This window comes from Hippocampus bargibanti, unplaced genomic scaffold (genome assembly GCF_051943395.1).
Source record: "Hippocampus bargibanti isolate YZ-2025 unplaced genomic scaffold, ASM5194339v1 Contig00240, whole genome shotgun sequence".
NCBI lineage: Eukaryota > Metazoa > Chordata > Actinopteri > Syngnathiformes > Syngnathidae > Hippocampus > Hippocampus bargibanti.
In genome coordinates this window covers 17,501-23,730 of record NW_028296990.1, presented here as the reverse complement: position 1 = coordinate 23,730, position 6,230 = coordinate 17,501, and positions in this window count along the sequence as shown.

Here is a 6,230-nt window from a genome sequence, read left to right as displayed (position 1 = left end):
TACTCTTTCACAGAGTTTCATTGTATGGCTCATCAACTTCATTCCTCTGTAATTAGTACAACTCTGCACATCTCCTTTGTTCTTAAAAATGGGCACAAGTACACTTCGTCTCCATTCTTCAGGCATCGGTTCACCCTCTAAGATCTTGTTGAATAACCCAGTCAGGAACACCACCGCCACCTCTCCAAGACACTTCCATACCTCGATTGGTAAATCATCAGGCCCGAGTGCCTTTCCCCCCTTCATCCTCTTCAGCGCCCTCCTCACTTCATCCTTGCTAATGCTTGCTACGTCTTGGTCCACAACATTCACGTCTTCTACTCTTTGTTCCTTCTCATTGTCCTCATTCATCAATTCTTCAAAGTACTCTTTCCATCTTGCAATCACAAATCTGGCACCTGTTAATACATTGCCATCTCTAACCTTAATCACGCGAACCTGCTGCAGGACCTTACCATCTTTGTCTCTCTGTCCCGCCAGCCTGTAAAGATCAGTCTCACCTTCCTTGCTGTCCAGCCGAGCATGTAAGTCATCATAGGCCTCTTGTTTGGCCTTTGCCACCTTTACTTTAAACTGTGCGCTGCATCTACTTGTACTGCTGTCTCCTCTTGTCCGTCCTCTGTGTCCCACTTCTTCTTTGCTAACCTCTTTTACTGTATACACTCCTGCAACTCCCCATTCCACCACCAAGTCTCCTTTACCTTTCTTCCACTCGATACACCAAGTACTTTCCGACCTGTGTCTCTGATTATGTTCGCTGTAGTTTGCCAGTCATCTGGAAGGACCTCTTTCCCACCCAGTGCTTGTCTTACCTCCTTCCTAAATGTCATTCAACACTCTTCCTTTTTCAACTTCCACCATTTTGTCCTCACTTCAGCCTTTGGTTTCTTCATCTTCCTCACTGCCAGCGTCATCCTACACACCACCAACCTATGCTGTCTGGCTACACTCTCACCAACCACTACTTTGCAGTCACTGATTTCTTTTAGATGGTGCCGTTGACACAAAATGTAGTCTACCTGTGTACTTCTGCCTCCACTCTTATAGTCCACACTATGTTCCTGTCTCTTCTGAAAGAAAGTATTCACAATAGCCATTTGCATTCTCTTAGCAAAGTCAACCACCCTCTGTCCTTCAGCGTTCCTCATCTGGAGTCCAAACCTACCCATCACTTCCTCATCATCTTTGTTTCCTGCGCCAACATGTCCATTGAAGTCTCCACCAATTACAACCCTCTCACTTCTCGGGATGTTCTGTATGACTTCATGAAAGTCCAACTAAAATTCCTCCTTCTCCGCCAGCTCACATCCTACTTGTGGGGCATACCCACAAACAACATAGAACATCACACCTTCAATTTCTAGCTTCAGACTCCTCATTCTATCTGATACTCTTTTTACTTCTAAGACATTCCTAACAAACTCCTCTTTTAAGATAACCCCAACTCCATTTCTCTTTCTGTCTTCACCATGATAGTACAACTTAAACCCTGACCCTAAGCCTCTAGCCTTGCTCCCTTTCCACTTGGTCTCCTGGACACACAGTATGTCTACCTTCCTTCTCTGCATCATGTAAACCAGCTCTCTACCTTTACCTGTCATTGTTCCTACTTTCGAAGTTCCTACTCTTAGTTCTATACTCTTGGCGTTCCATTTCTCTCTTTTCCTCCGGGCACACCTCCCTCCTCTCCTTCTACCAACAGTAGTCCATTTTCCACTGGCACCCTGAAGGTTAACAGTACCAATGGTGGCCGTTGTTAACCCGGGCCTCGACCGAGTATGGGATTCATAGGTTTGATTCGCATATTTGTTTTGGCAAAAAAAAATTACGTCGGATGCCCTTCCTGACACAACCCTCTGTATTTATCCGGGCTTTGGGACCGGCACAATAAGACACTGGCTTGTGCCCCCTTGTGGCTACATTCACATACATTGGGCATGACCCCAGTAACTTCCTCAATTGAGCCCAGAATAGTTCTCTGTGAAAGATGAATGTCATGTTTACTAACATTCATTACTAACATTACTAACATTAAAACAAATTGTCGGCCCACTGGGTACATGTACTAACGAAGAGAACGGCTCTCGCCCCTCAGGGCAGTTGTTCCCTATACTGGGCTCAAATAGCATTGTTCCCCCCCTTGGGCCATGCTCTGACTCTGCACTTCACCTCCCATATCTTGCCCGCAGGAATGAGTCCCTTCTTCCCAACACATACTGGAGGAATGTCTCATCAGGGCCCAATTTCTGAAGAACAGAAATCAAGGTCTCTACTGTGCGTTCGCTGACACTCATGCTTCTTTCAGTATGGCTACAATGTCCACCTGTTCATTGTTCTCTTTGATCATTTCTGCAATCACATTGCTTCCTACGAGAGGACAGTTAACACAACTCGTACTCATTAGTATGGGAACTTGTATGTCAGCATGTCCATGGTTTCCACTCCGTATCTGCAACCCAACATTAGCCCATCCATCAAAGGGAACCGCTGTGCCATTCGCTGCAGATACCTATAACACGGTTGTCTCGTGTCGTCTTTTCCTCGTCGTTCACAGTGCTACCTGCCTGCGACGCCCAATTGTAACCGGCCTCAGGTCTAGGGGATACCTGGGTCGGTCCAAAGGCGTCACAGGCAGGTAGCACTGTGAACGACGAGGAAAAGACGACATGAGACAACCGTGTTAATCGGCTTCACACAGCGGCATTTATGAATAACTCATTTACTCATCAAAACATCTCATCTCATCTCATTTTCCGTACCGCTTATTCCTCATTAGGGTCGCGGGGGTTGCTGGAGCCTATCTCAGCTGTCTTCGGGCACGAGGCGGGGGACACCCTGAATTGGTTGCCAGCCAATCGCAGGGCACACAAAGACATACAACAGTCACTCTCACACTCACACCTAGGGACAATTTGAAGTGGTCAATCTGCCTGCCATGCATGTTTTTGGAGTGTGGGAGGAAACCGGAGGACCCGGAGAAAACCCACGCGGGTCCGGGGAGAACATGCAAACTCCACACAGGGAGGCCGGACCGGGACGCGAACCGACGACCTCTGCACTGTGAAGCCGTTGTGCTAACCACTCGACTACCGGGCCGCCTCATCAAAACATCAATTCAGCAATTTCATTCATCAAAGCCACAACACAAGGTTTCTTATATAGCATCGCCCAACAAGTCCCCAATTACTGTTGCTCTGCGGATGGTATGGGGTGGTTCGGGAATGCGCAATGCCAGCCAACTGTTGAAGCTGCTGGAATAGACTGTTTTCAAACTCCCGACCTTGATCATGATGTACTCTCTGGATAAGAGAACCGTGGAATAAAATCACTAAAGATTTTCTCAGCAGCAACCTTGCCTGACCTATTCTTAGTCGGGTAGGCTTGTGAGAAACGAGTAAAGGACTAGAATACTAGAATACAGGAATAGAATACTCATAGCCTCCTTTACTTGGCTCAAGATGGAGATAATCAATAGCATGAGCTCAAATGGGGCACTAGTAGTGATGTTGCCCATGGGTGCTTTTTCTGGAAAGGGTGGGTCGTTTCTGTTAAATGCAGGAACACTGGCGAATTACGTAGTTTTCTTTTTCGTGCTGCATGCATGGCCAATAGAAACTCTGTCTTGCAAGGTTGATCACCTTGTCAGCTCCAACATGACCCATGTCATCATGCAGGAGTTTGAGCACAGTCGACTTCAGCTTAATAGGGAGAACGAGCTTTTTGCATTTCCCCCTCCTGTCTGTATAAAATTCCCTTGTCCAGTTTCAGTGTATTCCATTCGTGTACTAGTCTCCTTGCCTCTGGTCCCATTTGTCTTTTATCTTTGTCATTGGGGTTTCATCCCCTCCTCTTCAGTGTCATTACCTCAGAGATTGATGCATCCTCTCCCTGAGCAGCTCTGATATCATCTGGAGTGATAACGGGGACTGTCACCGGAAGAAAATCCTCACCATCAGAGGTGAGTTGCAACACAGCCATCTATGGCACATCCTCCTCAGCCACAGCCTTGTCCCCCTGCCATATGGTGTAAACCACGTCTGGGGGCAAAGTTTCAATGTACTCCTCCAATGTGTCCCCCCAGCTTAAATGGATAACGCGACAGTGTGTCTGCATTTCATCGCGTTGCTGCTGTGAAATGTCCATTTCTCCACCGTGAGACTCCTAAAAGGTCAATAAAGGTTAATCCAATTTTCCAATTTGCAATGTAGATCAGCCAAAATTGAAAGGATTGTGCGCACGTTTCAAAACAGATGATCTTAAAGCCGACAAGGAGCCCTGATGTACGGCGCCCAGACAACTCGGTCATCTCGGATGATGCCTTTTCCAACGATGTCATGCAGACGCAAAGAGCAAAGGGGCCGTCTCACAAGGACCCGCCGCTCTATGATGACGTTTGGCTGGAGGCTGCTGGAAGGAGCAAAGGCAAAGGACTACAGACAGAGCGCCGGAAACCTCGCCCTCACCACCACCACACCACCACCACCACCACCGGCGAACCCGTGACCAGACTTCCTCATGCAATGCCACAGCTCTTCTCTGGGAACCCTTTCATACGCTTTCTCCAAATTTACAAAGACACATTGCAATTCCTTCTCTATCAGGATTCTTAAAGCCAACATTGCATCTGTCGTACTCTTTTTTTTGGCATGAAGCCATACTGCTGCTCACAAATGTTCACTTCTGCTCTTAGTCTAGCTTCAACTACTCTTTCACAGAGTTTCATTGTATGGCTCATCAACTTCATTCCTCTGTAATTAGTACAACTCTGCACATCTCCTTTGTTCTTAAAAATGGGCACAAGTACACTTCGTCTCCATTCTTCAGGCATCGGTTCACCCTCTAAGATCTTCTTGAATAACCCAGTCAGGAACACCACCGCCACCTCTCCAAGACACTTCCATACCTCGATTGGTAAATCATCAGGCCCGAGTGCCTTTCCCCCCTTCATCCTCTTCAGCGCCCTCCTCACTTCATCCTTGCTAATGCTTGCTACGTCTTGGTCCACAACATTCACGTCTTCTACTCTTTGTTCCTTCTCATTGTCCTCATTCATCAATTCTTCAAAGTACTCTTTCCATCTTGCAATCACAAATCTGGCACCTGTTAATACATTGCCATCTCTAACCTTAATCACGCGAACCTGCTGCAGGACCTTACCATCTTTGTCTCTCTGTCCCGCCAGCCTGTAAAGATCAGTCTCACCTTCCTTGCTGTCCAGCCGAGCATGTAAGTCATCATAGGCCTCTTGTTTGGCCTTTGCCACCTTTACTTTAAACTGTGCGCTGCATCTTCTTGTACTGCTGTCTCCTCTTGTCCGTCCTCTGTGTCCCACTTCTTCTTTGCTAACCTCTTTTACTGTATACACTCCTGCAACTCCCCATTCCACCACCAAGTCTCCTTTACCTTTCTTCCACTCGATACACCAAGTACTTTCCGACCTGTGTCTCTGATTATGTTCGCTGTAGTTTGCCAGTCATCTGGAAGGACCTCTTTCCCACCCAGTGCTTGTCTTACCTCCTTCCTAAATGTCATTCAACACTCTTCCTTTTTCAACTTCCACCATTTTGTCCTCACTTCAGCCTTTGGTTTCTTCATCTTCCTCACTGCCAGCGTCATCCTACACACCACCAACCTATGCTGTCTGGCTACACTCTCACCAACCACTACTTTGCAGTCACTGATTTCTTTTAGATGGTGCCGTTGACACAAAATGTAGTCTACCTGTGTACTTCTGCCTCCACTCTTATAGTCCACACTATGTTCCTGTCTCTTCTGAAAGAAAGTATTCACAATAGCCATTTGCATTCTCTTAGCAAAGTCAACCACCCTCTGTCCTTCAGCGTTCCTCATCTGGAGTCCAAACCTACCCATCACTTCCTCATCATCTTGTTTCCTGCGCCAACATGTCCATTGAAGTCTCCACCAATTACAACCCTCTCACTTCTCGGGATGTTCTGTATGACTTCATGAAAGTCCAACCAAAATTCCTCCTTCTCCGCCAGCTCACATCCTACTTGTGGGGCATACCCACAAACAACATAGAACATCACCCTTTCAATTTCTAGCTTCAGACTCTCATTCTATCTGATACTCTTTTTACTTCTAAGACATTCCTAACAAACTCCTCTTTTAAGATAACCCCAACTCCATTTCTCTTTCTGTCTTCACCATGATAGTACAACTTAAACCCTGACCCTAAGCCTCTAGCCTTGCTCCCTTTCCACTGGTCT